The 16,206-nt window shown below is 35.2% G+C and overlaps 1 protein-coding gene and 1 long non-coding RNA gene across 4 annotated transcripts in view; one reads left to right on the top strand and one right to left on the bottom strand.

Moving 5' to 3' along the window:
* Positions 1-15,746, top strand: part of LOC138813505 (uncharacterized) — a 30,416-nt gene extending 14,670 nt beyond the window's left edge. Inside the window, exons 2-4 of one of the 2 annotated variants that reach the window (XR_011367824.1) lie at positions 2,637-2,789; positions 6,544-6,636; positions 15,460-15,746. This is a non-coding gene — a long non-coding RNA (uncharacterized lncRNA). The remainder of the gene's footprint in view (positions 1-2,636; positions 2,790-6,543; positions 6,637-15,459) is intronic. The other variant, XR_011367825.1, reaches the window with a different exon arrangement.
* Positions 1-16,206, bottom strand: part of Gpc5 (glypican 5) — a 1,051,553-nt gene that overhangs the window by 244,275 nt on the left and 791,072 nt on the right. The gene's annotated exons all lie outside the window — the stretch shown is intronic.

The following is a 16,206-nucleotide window of genomic DNA, read 5'->3' on the forward strand; positions in this document are numbered from 1 at the left end:
TTCGGGTGAAGCATTAAGCTATGTAGGCAAGAATGGTTCCAATCACACACACACACACACACACACACACACACACACACACACACACACACACACACACACGGTCTACTCCTCCCATGTTCTATTGTTTTATGAAGAGTGGGGAACAGGTATAATACTCATATTTAAGGCTGGAGTCTCTGAATAAATTTATAATTTAGCTAATTACCTAGTTAACCGCCTGATGCATTTATAATCCTTTTAAGTGATGGGTTTTTACTTTTCCATTTCTGAGCTGACAGCAGTGATTGTTTAATTCTATGTGGAAATAGTGCACATAAGAAAAAGCTTTACCCTGGAGACATTATTTATTTAGATACAAATTTATCAGTTTCGTTTATTGTGTTTTGTGTTGCTACTTTCAGCATTTTATAATTGTCAGAACAGAGAAAAGATGTTCTAAAGGACATGCAGCTCTGGTGGGCATCCTTCAAAAATCAATGATTAGGTACAAAAATACTACACAGATGTTATCAAAATGTCTTGTATAAATTAAGAACATGTGTTGTGTCATGTGACTTGAGCAAAATAAGCTACAAAAAGGAAGAACGTAAAGCAGTAGAAATGAATAGAAGGGCAAAACAGGAGAGATTGATGAAGAAGGAAGAAATGAAGAAAGGAAGAAGGAAAAAAGTAAGGAGTAAAGAATGAAGGAGAGAGAAAGGAAGGAAAAGGAGGGAGGGGAATGGAAAGAAGAAGAAAATAAAGAGGAAGGAGGGAAAGATTTCAAAGGGAGGTAGAGAGGGATAGTGGAAAGAAAGAAAAGGGAAGGAGAGAAAAAGAAAGAAAGAAGGAAGCCACTGGTGGCTAGGAGACGGATGAACAGAGTGGAAAAGAACAGGAAGGGATGAAAGGATGAGCAAATATCCACTTTAAATATATGAAATCTGGTTAGTCTAAAGAGACTAATTTTTAAAATTAGAAAGTTAGTTTGGTATGAGGAAATTAGCATTAGACGGTGTGTCAAAATACTTCACTTGTACTTCTAAATCTGCCACTGGTTTCCAGACTAGGCAATTAAAAATATATTAATCCTTATCATCCACTTCTCAACCTGAATATATAAATATTTAGAGTAGCATCTTTAAGCTTTTTGTTCTTTGAAAAATTTTTCCACAGGAGACAAATTAAAAGAAAACATATGAAACCACCTTAGCGAATGGTGGTGTTTAGGTAAGACACATTTTGAATGTCTTCAGAACTGACCCAACTTACAAAATACCTTCCTTGTGCAGCTAGTGAAAACTCAGTATATTGGGGTCCATTTGACTCAAGAGATTAGAACAAGGCCCTTGGAGGCTTGATGTGTCAGCAATGAGAGATGGAGATGGATAATGTACTTTGAGGCTGGTCTGAGTCTGACATTCATTACCAACGATGTTGCTGTTTATGATATCTGTGGGAGGGCTGTAACACAGGAATACACCTAGGAGACTGGTTGTAAACTTATATTAGGCAATCATGGAGATGATGATAAACACTACTTGAAAGAAGCTGGTGACATGGACATATTTTACCAGATGCCTGCAATATAAGAATTCAGATAAGCCTGTGCATATGGTTGGCTCTGGCAGTACAATTTACACCCTGTGAGTTGATCAAATCACATAAAAATCAAGGTTCCTTGAAGAAGTCAGTTGTCTGTTTTTACTGATCACTTGAGCTATATGGTACCTTTCCAGTTATCTCTGGAATAGAAAGCATTTATTTAAGCCACAGATAAAAAGATGGTTTTTAGGATCCTCTCAGCAATAATTTCAATTATTTTCTGATATGTTACATTTTCCTTTATAGATACCTAGGCCAACTGTATTACTGTAAATCTGCACTTGAAAAAAAATGTCCTGATTTTTTAAGCTTTGAAATGCACATTTTGTTATTTGCATTTTAATGATTTGTTCTCAAATTGCTAAAACATATTGTAAGTGGGTATCTATTCTTCATACTGTATCAGATATGAAATCTTAAAGGTGATGTTGGCTCATGAGCACCCCTTAATTATACCTTAAGAACAGGGTGACCTAAATCTTTTCAAAGCAAGCAAATATAACATACCTTGTTGGGTATTTTCTCTGATGAATATGCACAAAGCAGAAAATTGGGAAATGTCAAAAGACTCAAGACAAAGAACAAAGGAATACTACACTAATATACTTCCATATGAATAAAACTACTAAAATATGATCAAAACGATACACAAATCGGTTATCATATATGTATATTGTTACAGTTTTTCAATTAACTATCTCCAGAGAATTAATCCTAATCACCACCCTTCCAAACCAGGATGATGAATATATATTTGTAGACATGACATAATATATTTAATTATTTCCCTACTTGATCACATGTATGTCATACTTTTATCATTTCAAATATAGTAGTTGCAAGGAAGGTCAGTATGCAAGGAGGATTAGTGTTGGAGCCCTGGCAGATAACACTTGCAGACACTTAGTGTATTGTTAACAACAATGTATACATCTGACAAGTGATTTTCTTCTCTTTCTGAATTTCTCCCTCAGAAACTTAGTAACTGGAAGATGACCTTCTTATTCTCAGCTTTCCTGTCCCTTCCCTTCCCGCCTGTCTTTTTGCAGAATCTGCATGGAAGTGCACTGCCAAGTGCAACTGGCAGGAACAAAAGTGAGGTCCCCTCTGAGAAGCAGCCCATCCACTCACCATTGAGTAAAATTCAAGTTCTTGTGTGTAAATGGCCAATTCACAAACTTGGAACTCAGATACAGTCTGCTGTGAGTATCTGGCAAGCCATGAAAAGGGCAGATTTTCACATCACATCATGGCAAACCAAAGTGACTTGTAGAGATAAGACAGGACGGCTCTGCCTCTGATCTGCATGGAGTGATTGATAAGAAAGGGTTGAATGATGTGGACACGAAAGACACGTGGGCCTTCAAGAAGGAATAAATATTTTAAAGGGAATATTAAATCCTCACTTGAAGCTAATTGAATTAGGTTATTTTGTGACATACAATATCTAGGAGATTTTTTTCTTCTTACTAATGTTTTCTATTTTTTATACTCCCCCAAATCTAGTAATACTTCTAACTCCCATTCCAATTTTATGGACATACATGTAGAATATTATACCTGAAAAATTAAAATCTGGAAAGCTCTTATGATGAGACCAAACATATATCAAAGAAACAATTTCAAGCCATTATCCTTCCTTGCCCAAAGTTTTTGATTTTGCTGTTCTCTGGTGTGTGCAAGTATTATTCCATGGCGAATGAACCTTGAAAAAAGGAAGAAAATAGCATTGGACTAAACTGTATTTCAAGGAAGTCTAACTCTTTCATTCAGTATCAATGCTCAAATAGTATTTGGAGAAAATGAAGGACCTGACTTAGGTTTCTGGCTTGTGATTCTAATTCTGTTGTAAACATTTTTTTTTGGGGGGGGTCCAGTTGTGGGGCCTGAACTCTGAGCCTGGGTAATGTCCCTTAGCTCTTAAGCTCAAGGCTAGTGCTCTACCACTTGAGCCACAGCTGCACTTCCGGCTTTTTTCTTTTTGCTTATGTGGTGCTGAGGAATCCAACCCAGGGCTTCATGCATGCAAGGCAAGCGCTTTACCACTGAGCCACCTTTCCAACCCTGTTGTAAACATTTTTTATCAATTTCAATCTTGATATTCTCCAAAACCTGTGGGAAAAAATGTATCACCTATGATAAAATTAACCAGAATAAAAGACCATACTCTTTTAATTAATTCCTATTACTTCTACTTTCTTCCATCTATTTCTTTCTTCTTATAAAGCAATGGCTTTCACTCCAAACTGTATTTCCTCTTCTGATGGAACCATTCCAATGAGAAACATGGGAACAAACACTTGCCCTTTCTCTGTGTGAAACTATTGGATGGTAATGTTTGCTTAGGATATATCAAACCACACCCTTCTTATCTCCTCAAACTGTAATCCTCCGGTCTCAGTTTCTCCAATAGGTCAGATTACAGATAAGACCCACTGTCTCCAGCCTGGGAAATAGGTTTTTGTGGAAACCATAAGGACGAATGATGAGAAGATACAGAGAAGGAAAAGAAAAGGCTGAAGGAACATATTCTTGGAACTTAAAAAATGAATTTACAAAGACTTTAGTATTGAAGCTTATATTAGGAGAAAATAAAGTTGCAGTTTGACAGAATATTTAGGTGTATTTTCAGCATATTTTAGAAAATATCTTTTCAAATCCAAATTTTGCATTGGGGTTTTTCCATTGAATTCTTTAGCAAACTTTAAAATAAATCACAATACTATAATATGTAACAGCAAGGTATGAGGAAATTATATTGCAATTATAGTGAAATATATTTTTTCTGATGGAATAGTAAAATCACCTTGAGATTTGTCATCAAATGTGAATGTCACATAAAGAACTGTGTGCATATTGGTCAAAAAATGAGTTCCAAAAAGAAAAGGTCACTTTAACTAAATTGCTACTCAGCATCTACCTAAATTGTCTTATAATTTATAAGTGTTCTTTTATATACTCATGGCATTTGCTGTATGACTATACAACTATTATGTTAATCATAAACCACTCATTATACATTATCTTCTCTCTTAACATATCTTGTTACATCTGATACTTTCATCCTGTGTCATCTCCTGCTCTTTGGAAATAAGTTTTCTTTATTTTGATAATTATGAACTAGGGTTCCTATGTGTGTGATTATCTTATTGAGATCTAAACACTAAACCATAGCCTGGTGCATAAGGCTTTTCCCAAAAAGAAAGAATCATTTTCAGCATCACTTTGGAAACTGTTAACTCTAAGGACTTCAATGAAGCTTAGGAAATTGGATCATAGAAACTGACTCTTGTCTTAGAAAATCAAGGGTATGTTTTTACTTGGAAGCTGGGGAATATATGTGGGGGACCAATCTCCTGCCTTTCATTAGAGGCAGTTCTAGAGTGAAAGAAAGAAGTAGCCATGCTCCTTTGTTCCAGGTGGACCTAGGGTGGGGCTAAAGTTGACAAGTAATTTAATCACTCTATGTTACCCACTATCTCATATTTCACTACTTTAAATGAAAAATGTCAAACTGATGTCAACTGAGCTACAGAAAGTGATAAACTTGCCTACTCTCACCACTGAGAAACAGGAGTAGTGGCATCTATCTGGTCACTGGGAAAGGAGATTTGGTACCCATAAAATAAAATGGCTCTGGACTTTGTGCCAGGCACAACTATGGTTAGAGAAGCATTAATTCCTAGCAAGAGCCAAGGAAGATGATAAGAAATTCTAGTCCTTTTATCCATTAGATCTGGGTATCCTATTCTGTGTGTCTTATCTCTCTCTCTCTCTCTCTCTCTCTCTCTCTCTCTCTCTCTCTCTCTCTCTCTCTCTCTCTCTCTCTCTCTCTCTCTCTCCCTTGAGCAATACATTAAGGATGTATATATAGTTATTTTCTCTATATATTTATTTTCAATATATTTCAGTAATGGCTAGCATTAGTATACTTAACTCTAGTAACTAGTTCAGTTACTTCGTGTGGAATAGGTAAAAACTTCTCAATGAAATTCTTACTAAATTGAAGCTTTTATCAAGAAGGGGTGATTTCTTGAGACTAGAGGAGACCGTGAATGCTTCCTGTAAACTTATCAGAGTGGAAAAAGAATAAAGACTCTGTATTAAGAAATGAATCTGGAGAGGGAAGGGATGGCAAAGAAAAAACAAAGGCGGGGCTAACAATGCTCAATAGGAAATATACTCAGTACTTTTACTCAGGTAACTGTAATCCCTCTGTATAGTATCTTTACAATAAATATATATATTAAAAATATGTAAATAAATAAAATGAAAAAAGAAACAAATCTGTTGTATCAAGGTCTGGAACACAGAACACTGATCAAATTGCCACAATCAAAACAGAAGCCTTGTTTATCAGAGTTTCAGTTTTTATCATATTGTACTACATGTGTAGGTCAACATGTTCCCTGTCAGTTATTTGGACTTTTGCTACAGGAGAATGTAACTGAGGATGCTAGGACACCATAGGGATGTATGTATTTTTCAAAGATCCCCTCGGAGATCCTGGAGGTCTCTGGAAAACACTCAGGGGAAAATCATCAGATCTTCAGATGGTTCCTCCATCTTGATTAGAAAGAATAAGGCTGTGACCACAGCAATGCAGGAATTCTTAGGAAACTGTGGTAGATGGCATTTATTCTCCCATAAGAACATGAGAATGCTGTCTGCAGAGGAAAAAGAACTTAACCCAAATATTTTATTTCAACTAGGATCTTGAATTGCAAAGATAATACCTTGGGCATACTCATTTTTTTTCTTTCTCGGTAAATGACTAGACTCGCGTTCTCTGTCTCCATGCATTTGCCAGAAGCTACCGGGAGTGAGTTTTACACAACATAATTGGATGAGGATATATATTGTCATTGCTAGATCTAGAAAAATGAGAACAACACAAAACTCCCCAGTTTCCTTTACAACTATTCTATGTCTTCTCTTCTTTCCTTGTTGACACAGGGTGCAAACCAGAATGAAGAAATCCCAGCCCTTCACAGAGAAACACTCCTAATAGGATCTTGTGTGACAGAGAGCAGAGCACACTGGACTCAAGTATAATGAAAAAATAGAATTTGTTTATATTGAAACCCCTATAATGACACTGTCTGTTTTATGAGTTTATTTTTACTAAGTAGTCTACAGATTCCTTAATAATGTAAAATGGATCTAAGATTAGACTAATGCTGCATGCTACAGATTTACAGTGCTTCATATATAATATATATTATATATAGTTCATATTCCATAACATGAACTAGTTCTTTAATTCTTTTGGTTGTCTCTATAAAATTCAAAGGTCTTTTCTTATCTAGTTTATGAAGACTATTCAAATGAATCAAATCCAGGTGAGAAGTATAATGTGAACTCCACAGCCAGGAGTGGACACAGCAGTGAGTGAATCAGCAGGTGATGCTCCTAATGGCTATGTTCCCCCAACACATTATATGTAGCCTACTTGGGGAAGGTACCATTCTTTTTTGAATGTACATTGTATCATTTATTTGATTATCTATGTTATGGGATTGATCATTCATTCTTTAATTATTTGTGAACTTTTTATTTTAAATTTAGTATTTTATTATAAAATTTTATGTTTTTCCTATAAAATGACTATGTCATGTATTGGACAGGGATGTTGGTAGTCACAATGTTGGTATTGTGTATGTTGGTGTTTGAATGTGGTTATTTGATATAAATCATTTAAAATCTCCAGTGATTCTCAAGGTGAAGGATGCTTTGTGCCTGTAGATAGAATTGCTTTGCAAATCTAGCCTGATGCCAGCAAATGATGGCCTTGAGACCCCTATACTGGGAATTTAATACTATGGAACATTATGCACATTTTCATCTTTATATTAAGATATACCATTCCAGTCTATATTACACATTTTTCAATTAATAATCCAATATTTTTACTCACCTTCTTTTATTAAATATTCTAAAAGGCAAATTTTCTTTCATGTTAAATGTCCTACTTTAAAGAGAGCATGCAAACCTAATTGGCTGAAAATAACTTGCATCCCCTTTTCTGTGTAAAAAGGATTAACAGAAGTAAAGGGATAATTCAATGTATCCCACTAAAATGGAATTTACTGAATTTAATTTAGTTTTCACAGTTCTTTTTATGCAAAAGGCATGAGTTGCAAGTTCATGACCATGAAAAGAATGACTATTTCTTTTAAGAAAAAGTTAACCTACCCCATTTTAGAAAAAAACACAAAATGTAGTACCCTATTAAGAAAAGATTATCTTAATGATATATTTGAAACTGCTAAAAAAATCACTCAGCTTTTAAACTGCTTCTGGCTAAAGAAAACTTACCACATAAATTTATCTTACTACATCAAATGTAAAATTCATTTTCCATTGCAAAATCTTTCCTTAGAACACATATTAAACATGTACTACAGGATAACTTAAGATTGGGTTATATTATTTTATCAAGAGATATGCTATTTTTAGGTGAGGAGGAAAGAGATGGTAGGAGAAATATAAAGGAGGGTATAACAATGCTCGATAAGAAATGGACTCATTATCTTGCTCATGTAACTGTAACCCCTCTGTACAGTATCTTTACAATAAAAATATATTTAAAATATACCATTTTAGAAGTCTCTTACATTTTTATGGGTCCTAAATTATTATCTAACTCTAATATTTATCTTATCATTTTGAGATAGAGACACCAGAAATTCATTCAGATTTCACCTCATGATATAAAATATCATGTAACTAAAGTCCTGGATTTGATGGTTATAGAAACTGACTTGTCATTGGGTTCTACAACATCTTTCCGAAAGGAACACAGTGAGCTAAGCCAAGTTTTTATTCCAGTTTGGCAAAGAGTTAGTCAACAGGAGATAGTTGGCCGAAATTCTCTTGTCCAAAGTTAAAAAATTACGGCCAAATGTTAATAATTCCAGGAAAAATTAAGAAGTCAATAGTAAGAACAGGTGGCAGATTTAATACAGTATTCCCATGATTAAATGCATGAGATTTCACAATTTCTGCACAAGCTCAAGATTGGCACTTCTGAGCCTAGAATTCACCTTTGTTGGATGTCATCTTAGGCTTCAATCCTCTCAGTGCTTAATGTTCTTGGAATATATAGACATCTCAAATTGACTCAATCTTTTTCAAAGTTTCATGTTAGAGTGACATTGAATAAGAACTCATTTTTTGTGTTTGCAATTATTATTAAATGATTTGACATTGAAATAACACTGGTGAACTGTTTTATAATAGTTTACTCAGTATATTCAGGGGAAAATAGCTTTTATATCACATGCAAGTCATAGTAAAATATTTGCTGTACTCAGTTTTTCACAACTTACTTATGGCTTAACATAGTTAATTTCCCCTGCTTTAAAGGATATAAAGTTGGTCTCTCAAGCAACTGCAAGAAAAAATCTTATAGGAACCCTCATAGAAGTGAGTCATTTGAAGACAATCAGAAAGTATCCTAACAGGGGCCATTTACTTCTTTAAGAGAAATGACTGCAATAGAATTTTCAAGATAACATTATGATAGCAAGTGTATAGAACTGAACCTCTTTCTCTCCTTCCCATAAAGAATTTAATGAAATAATTGTGAAGAATAACATCTTTACCTCTTTCTTTCTTCCCATATTTTCTGTCTACTCCAGCTGGGATCTCTGATCTGTCGTAATTTTGCTCCTCTCTGGGGCATCACTGCCCTCTATTTCCAAAGTCAATGGCACTTTGCTGGCCTTTCCTTCTCTAGTAGGTCTATAAAAATTGTAGTTCCAAGAGGAATGTCTTGAGATTCCTTTAGTGTCTCAGTTGATATATTCTTTACATAGAATCAAAGGATCTTTTGTTCTGAATTTGTTAATCTAGCTTTGACTGGTTGCTGAAACACCAGAGTTACCTATCCAATTTGCTTTAAATTTGACAACTTCCACTCATCTCTTGCTCCCTTACTCTTATTGCTGATCCATACATTTTCATCTCTTCTACAAGATAGGCATTTTTCTAGTTACTCACATTGAAGGTTTAAAAGTTTTGTTGAATTTGAGACTGTCCTTATATTTCACCCCCAGCTCTTTAAGATGTCATGCCAATTCTAATTCCAAAACAGAAATTAATGTGTATTTACTTAATAGTAGGACACAACAGAAACCATGCTCAGTGTAATGGTTGAGGGAAGTCAATGGCAGGCTTTGAAGATGGCAGAGGTAACAACAGATTGTGCCCCCAAACAAAATGTGCATCTAGTCATAACTACCTGAACAAATATTTGCTTTTTAAAGAAAGCACAGAATATAATGGGTTAATTTGTTTTTCTTAATAGACAAGTTCCATTCAATGTCTCTTTACCTTTTAACACCGTTATAAACTCAAATCTAAGCCATTATCTGTAATGGAGGTATAAATTTAAGGTTTACAATTTTATTCTATTTTATATATCCTTATCACTCATGTTATAATTACTCTTGTACCAAATCTGGTTCTGAACCTTGTATGCATCTCACAATCTTTCATATATAAAAACAATATAGCCATCACTTTTGTAATTCCATGACCTGTTGACTGATACAAATAGATATTTTCAGAAATATTTGCATTTAGATACAAATTAGTTTTTAATCAGAATATTATAATCACTTTCCTTCTTGATTTTTCTCAGATACTCTCAAAAGAAGGGCTTTTGAGTTGCTAGATGCAACACAGGTATAGGAGACTTTAGTAAAATAGCTATAACAGTATAATCTTCTGATTATCCTGGAGGTATAAGTAATTAAATACACATTCTCACATTCTATTGCCAAAGTACCAAAAGTATTATTTGATCTAGCCAAAACAAATTGCTGGAACATACTTCTTCCTTGTAAAATTCTGTGTATTAAGTCAGAATAAGCTCTCTATCTTACATAGATCATCATACTTAATTCCCTGAAGCATTATGGAGTTAGAGGACATTATCTAAACTTTATTTCTGTAGCTTACATAGTGACTCAAGTATGCATAAAAATCTTAGTGTTAGCTGGGTGCTGATGGCTCATGCCTGTAATCCTAGCTACTCAGGAAGCTGAGACCTGAGGATCAGAGTTCAAAGCCAGCTCTGGTAAGAAAGGCTGTGATACTCTTATCACCAATTAACCACCAGAAAACCAGGCAAGGAACTGTGGCTCAAAGTGTTAGAGTGCTAGCCTTGAACAAAGAAGGTCAGGGCCATCTCCCTGAGTTCAAGCCCTATAACAGACGAAACAAAAACAAAACCAAAGAGCAACAATAAAAACTTATTTCCTGTAACAAAATACTAGACAATCACAACTTAAAATAACAGCATATTCTGGTTCATGGATTCAGGCATTTTAATCCCTGGTCACTTAGAAGCATTGTTTTCAGGTCTATGTTGACACGGAACATCATAGTGGAAGAATGTAGTTGAATGGAGCTGCTCAAATGAGCTACAACACAAGCAAGGGACTCCAGATAAGGTACTACATGTCTGAGGGATGACCAACTTCATCAAACGAGGTGCTGGATCCTCCTACTAGCTCATTTAGCTATGAGATTTTCAGTGGATTATCTTTTGATGGTCAGATCCCTTATGATCTGGTCACCCCTCAATAGTGCCACAAATTGGAGACCAACTTTCCAAGCCTGAGCCTTCGTAGTAGATATTTCATTATATCAAATCACAACAGCCATTTGGTGTCATTTGATATGGACATTCTTTGTGAGGGTATTAAGTATTTTAAATAACATAAATTTGCCAGGTGCCAGTGGGTCACAGGCTGAGATCTGAGGATGGCAGTTTGAAACCAGTTTGAGCAAGAAAGTCTGTGAGACCATCATAGCCAACTACCTGTCAAAAAAACAGAAGTAGAGCTGTGGCTCAAAGTTGTATAGCACTAGCCTTGAGTGAAAAAGCTCAGGGATATTGCCTAGGCCCCAAGTTCAAGCCCTACAATTGACTAAATAAATAAATAACACAAATTTCTCATAGGAACCAAAACCCAAATGTCATGTTTTTATCATTTTGATTAGATCACTAATTATGAATTATCAGAAGTCAAGCCTATATTTACAACAAATGTCCACCAATTTACTTGTAATTTACTTGTAAATTACATCAATGTATAGCACTGTAAATTATATAACATACATCACTACATACATTTTAAAAGTTTTGCAAAAATTATGCAGGGTAACATAAATGTGAAAAATAAGACATACTACTTTAAATTTATTTTGGCATATTATAATGTTCTTTTGAAGGAAAATATTTGTATTTAAATTTACTATTGGTTTAATATTTTAATAGATTATAGTAACTATTAAGTCTGGCTCTAAATTCAGTTTATTATTAATATTATTAATTATTATATTTTATATTATTATTAGTATCATTAATTCAATAATTATCAGAACTGAAACTGCTGTCTTAAAATTTTCACATGAAAATAGTGAATAATAGACTACCAGATAGAACATCCTTTTAAAGTTATGATTAATACGCCATTTTACAAACATTTTATTGACATATATTAAATTACATAAAGTTGAGTCTCACCATGAGACTTCCATATATGCATATCATATTTATCCCATTTATTCATTTTTCTAACTTCCCTGTCTATCTCCCTTTCTTTACTCTTTCTACCTTCCTAGATTCCTAGATGTTCCTTTGATTTCATCACTTTGATTTTTTTTTTGTTTTGCCATAGTTTCCACAAATGTGAGAAAACATATATTCACTCACATTTTTGGGACTGTCTTATTCCACTTATCTTAGAGAATCCTCCAGTCATACTTCGTCTCCAAGGTATCTTTAATTATTTCCTTCCTTGGATTCATAAAGTATTTTCTTCTCATTAATTGTCATTTTTATATATTTATTGCTAATATTAAATCTAGTAATGTTGGGTAGGAAAAAACAGTCAATCCATGCTTGAGTTTCAGTCAATTAAAATAAATTCTTTGTCATGTATCTATAGTGACGTTCTTCTGTTTCTCGTTTCCTCACTGTTTTTCAATTAATTTCCTTTCCTTATTCTCCAGATTCTTGATTTTTCTCTAACACTTACCATTTCTACTTGCTGACTTTTCCATAAATGTATTCAAATTTTTTTCATGATGAGTGAGTCGCCCTAGTCTTTGGTCAGTTAGCATGTTTGTTACGTCAGCCTTATTTCCTTAGATTGCTGTAATAGAAAAGACTTATGATGTGCCACGACCCACCTCTTCAATCCTTTATTGAAGAGGATGAATGGCATTGGGACTGTTGTTCAGATCTACAAGGCAACTTTGTGTAAGTTTATCCAACTAGTCCAGAACTAAAAGACTTCTTTCTCCACATGGCCTTCTTTTCTCTCAGAAACCAGTTGGCACTATTGGGAACCTTTTGTTTCTGGTCTGAGTAGATGCAGGCCCATGTCTTTTCATGTCACTGTAAATTGTATCAAGGACACGCTCTCTGTACTGGGGACTGAATTCAGAGAGTTCTGTCTGCTACGCAGGCATTCTACCGCTTAAGCTATCTCTCCAGCTCCCTTTGTTGTTGTTGTTTTTTTTATCAAGTAGAATCACCTCTTTTAAGACCAAGTCCAGCTTGGTGGATGATCCTACCATATGTACTTATCAATGTCCTTGGACATGACAGGCACATGACACTGGGCCAAGACATTGTGCTTCTCCTGTAACTGGGATAACACATAGGTGCCACTATGCCCAGCCATTTGCTTAAGATAGAGTCTCACACAGTTCTTTTTCCTTGGCTGGTCCAAACTGCTATTCCTTGTTTTTGCCTCCCAAGTGATTAGAACTACAGCCTTAAGCACTGTGCCAGGCTTCAGAATTTTTTTTGATATTAATGAATAATATTTTTTCATTGTAAAGATACTGTACAGAGGGGTTACAATTACATGAGTAGGGTAATGAGTACATTTCTTATCAAGCATTCTTCTCTCCTTTGATTTCCCCCCACCATCACTTTCCTTCCCACCTCGCCACACTAACATTGTAAAGCTCATTTTCAACACAGTGTCCTATATATCTCATTGTCACAATAGGTCAATCTGCACCCCCACTATACCCCTTTCCCTTCCCAAATTATAAAAATGTATAATCAAGATGCAGAACACCAGAATTGAATACAGTGAACACAGGGGTTATGCCATGGGGGAAGTACTTACAAAAGAAACAAAAGAATCACACTGTGCATTATAAGTACATTAAAAACAATAGCAAGAAAGAAAAATTCCTGTGTCCCTGTCTTGGGGTACATTTTACTCAACATTATCTCATATGGTCATATGTATTCAGAATATTTTTTAACAAAACAATGTATTGAAATCCTCTCAGCCTGAAGTCCTCAAGAAAGAAGAAATAAAAAGAAATGCTTTTGTATACCTAATTTGTTTAAAAAAAACCCTTCAGTTCTTTACTAGATCATTGCCAACTATATTGGAGTAGGAGAGTTTATTTTTATTTTGTCCAATCAATATGTCAGCAATCCATATAACAGGCTCATAATACTTTCAATTATGAATAGTATACATTTAATGTTCCTCTAGCAGTGGGCAAAAACAATTATTGCTTGTTCGCTTTTGTCTAATAGAACACTGTCAATGTTTCCTAAATAGTTATTTCTAGAGTGTTTGAGCATGCACAGAGCCACATTCCTGATGATTGGCACTGCAAGAAAAGATGGCCTGCTGATTCCCGCACTCATTGAAGGAGGAGAGCAGCAGGCCCATTTGAATGCAGACAACATGTCTCTCCTCATTCCTCTGAGTCCAAGGTGGCCTTCCTCCTGGTCACCTTTTCAATAAAGCAGCACAGAGGCACACCTGTGACCCTGCTGCTTGGCTGGGCATCACATCTGTGTGGAGGACAGTTGCCAGGATGTAGCAATGTGGCTCTCAGCCAGGAATGCTGTCGCTGCCATCCCACCACATGCTGACCCTGTTCAATTTATGGACAAAACCAAAGCCCTAAAGACTTTAATGATAGGAATGAGGACTGTAGCTTGTCACATTACCAACAATCAGAGCAAAATGAACCTTGCGAAGCCAGAAGCTATAAAGCCAATTGGCTAAACTCCACAGAAAACTGATTCTAAGCATGTTAATTGAGCATAAATTAATGTGAATGCAGTAATGATGCATGTGAATTTTAGACGATTGACTTTATCATTTATCTCCAAAGCATGAATAATATGCAGTCCCCCATCTCCTCTAAATGGTTATTGAAAATAGAGAAGAGATAACTGGATATTGATATAGAGGAAACGAAGAAGCAGAAGTTGAGTGGAATGGTAATTGATGAACATCTGGATTACTAAAATTCAGGCAGTCTTTACAGTAATTTCCTCCAAAAGCCCATAGTGATTGCATGCTTGATAGCACATTTAGGAAGGCATTATTTCTCAGAGAGTTTTCTGTTTTAATTGTAAGATAGATATTTGTCTACTGAAATTTTTATAGGTTAAAATCTTTAGAAGCATAGTGATTTGTTGTTTTGGTTTTCTCACTTGAAAATATGTTCGTACTCACTGTTTCTTCTGTAGTTTTCTCCTCGTTACTGCTCAAGTATCTGAATGATTTGAAAATACTTTACACACACACACACAAACACACACACACACAGAAAGGGAAAGAGAATGTCATTCTCTCTCTCTCTCTCTGACAGAGAGAAGGGGGGGAGGGAGAGAGAGATAAGGAAAAGGAAAAGAAAAAAACCTCAAGTCCATGGGAGAAATTGCTGGGCGGTAGGGGGGAAACTTTCAATTACAGAATGAATCAGTTCAACATTGAAAAAAATACTCAATATCTCATTGATAGAAACTTGGTAGGGAATTTTTTGTCTACAAAATAAATCTAGACTCTTTTATTCCCTTTCTAGGAACAGATTCTAGCCTAAACAGCTAAGGTAGAAACCAAACAGAGATCAGGAAGGGAACGCACAATCTTCCTACAGGGATGTTAAATTTGGAAACTGTCTGCACGCAATTCTCTGGCATCCCACATTCAGTGTCTTCGGTGGAACAGGAAGCTAACCCCAGTGTGCAGCGAAGTCAGCACGTATAAACACAAGGGAGTGAGAAGTACTCAGGGCAAAAACAGGTGAAGTGAAGTTTCTCCCTTTCTGTCTTCATGGAAATTATAAGAGATAAGCATCAACTGCAGAAGAAAGACAAACTCTGGCAATAAAATGACTTTGTAGAGAATTTGTGTCCCTTTAAATTTAATGGGGAAAATACAGAAACTGCAAGTCTGCTGGGCATGGGAGGATGGTCACAAGATAGTAGAAGCAAGAAATCTTCCCAAATTATTCATGGAAATAATATGACCTCAGTGAACATAATACAGAAAATAAGCCATTAAATATTATTTTTGATACCACAGCTGATTTCTCTGAAATAAATACAAAAACTCCATTAATTAATAGGATCCCCAGATGGACAAATAGTAGAAGATAATCATAAGTGGGGTGGTGAAGAAATATTTCTTATGGAAGAAAAAATTGGTCAAAGAAATCATAATCTGTGCCATCAGAAAAACAGAGTCCTATATATCATAAATATAATCAATTTTTTTGTGGAGGACAAATCAGAGATATTCTCAAATTAGATATTCTCCCTGAATTCAG

Source organism: Dipodomys merriami, unplaced genomic scaffold, assembly GCF_024711535.1.
Source record: "Dipodomys merriami isolate MVZ:Mamm:240054 unplaced genomic scaffold, mDipMer1.0.p SCAF_6, whole genome shotgun sequence".
NCBI classification, from domain to species: domain Eukaryota; kingdom Metazoa; phylum Chordata; class Mammalia; order Rodentia; family Heteromyidae; genus Dipodomys; species Dipodomys merriami.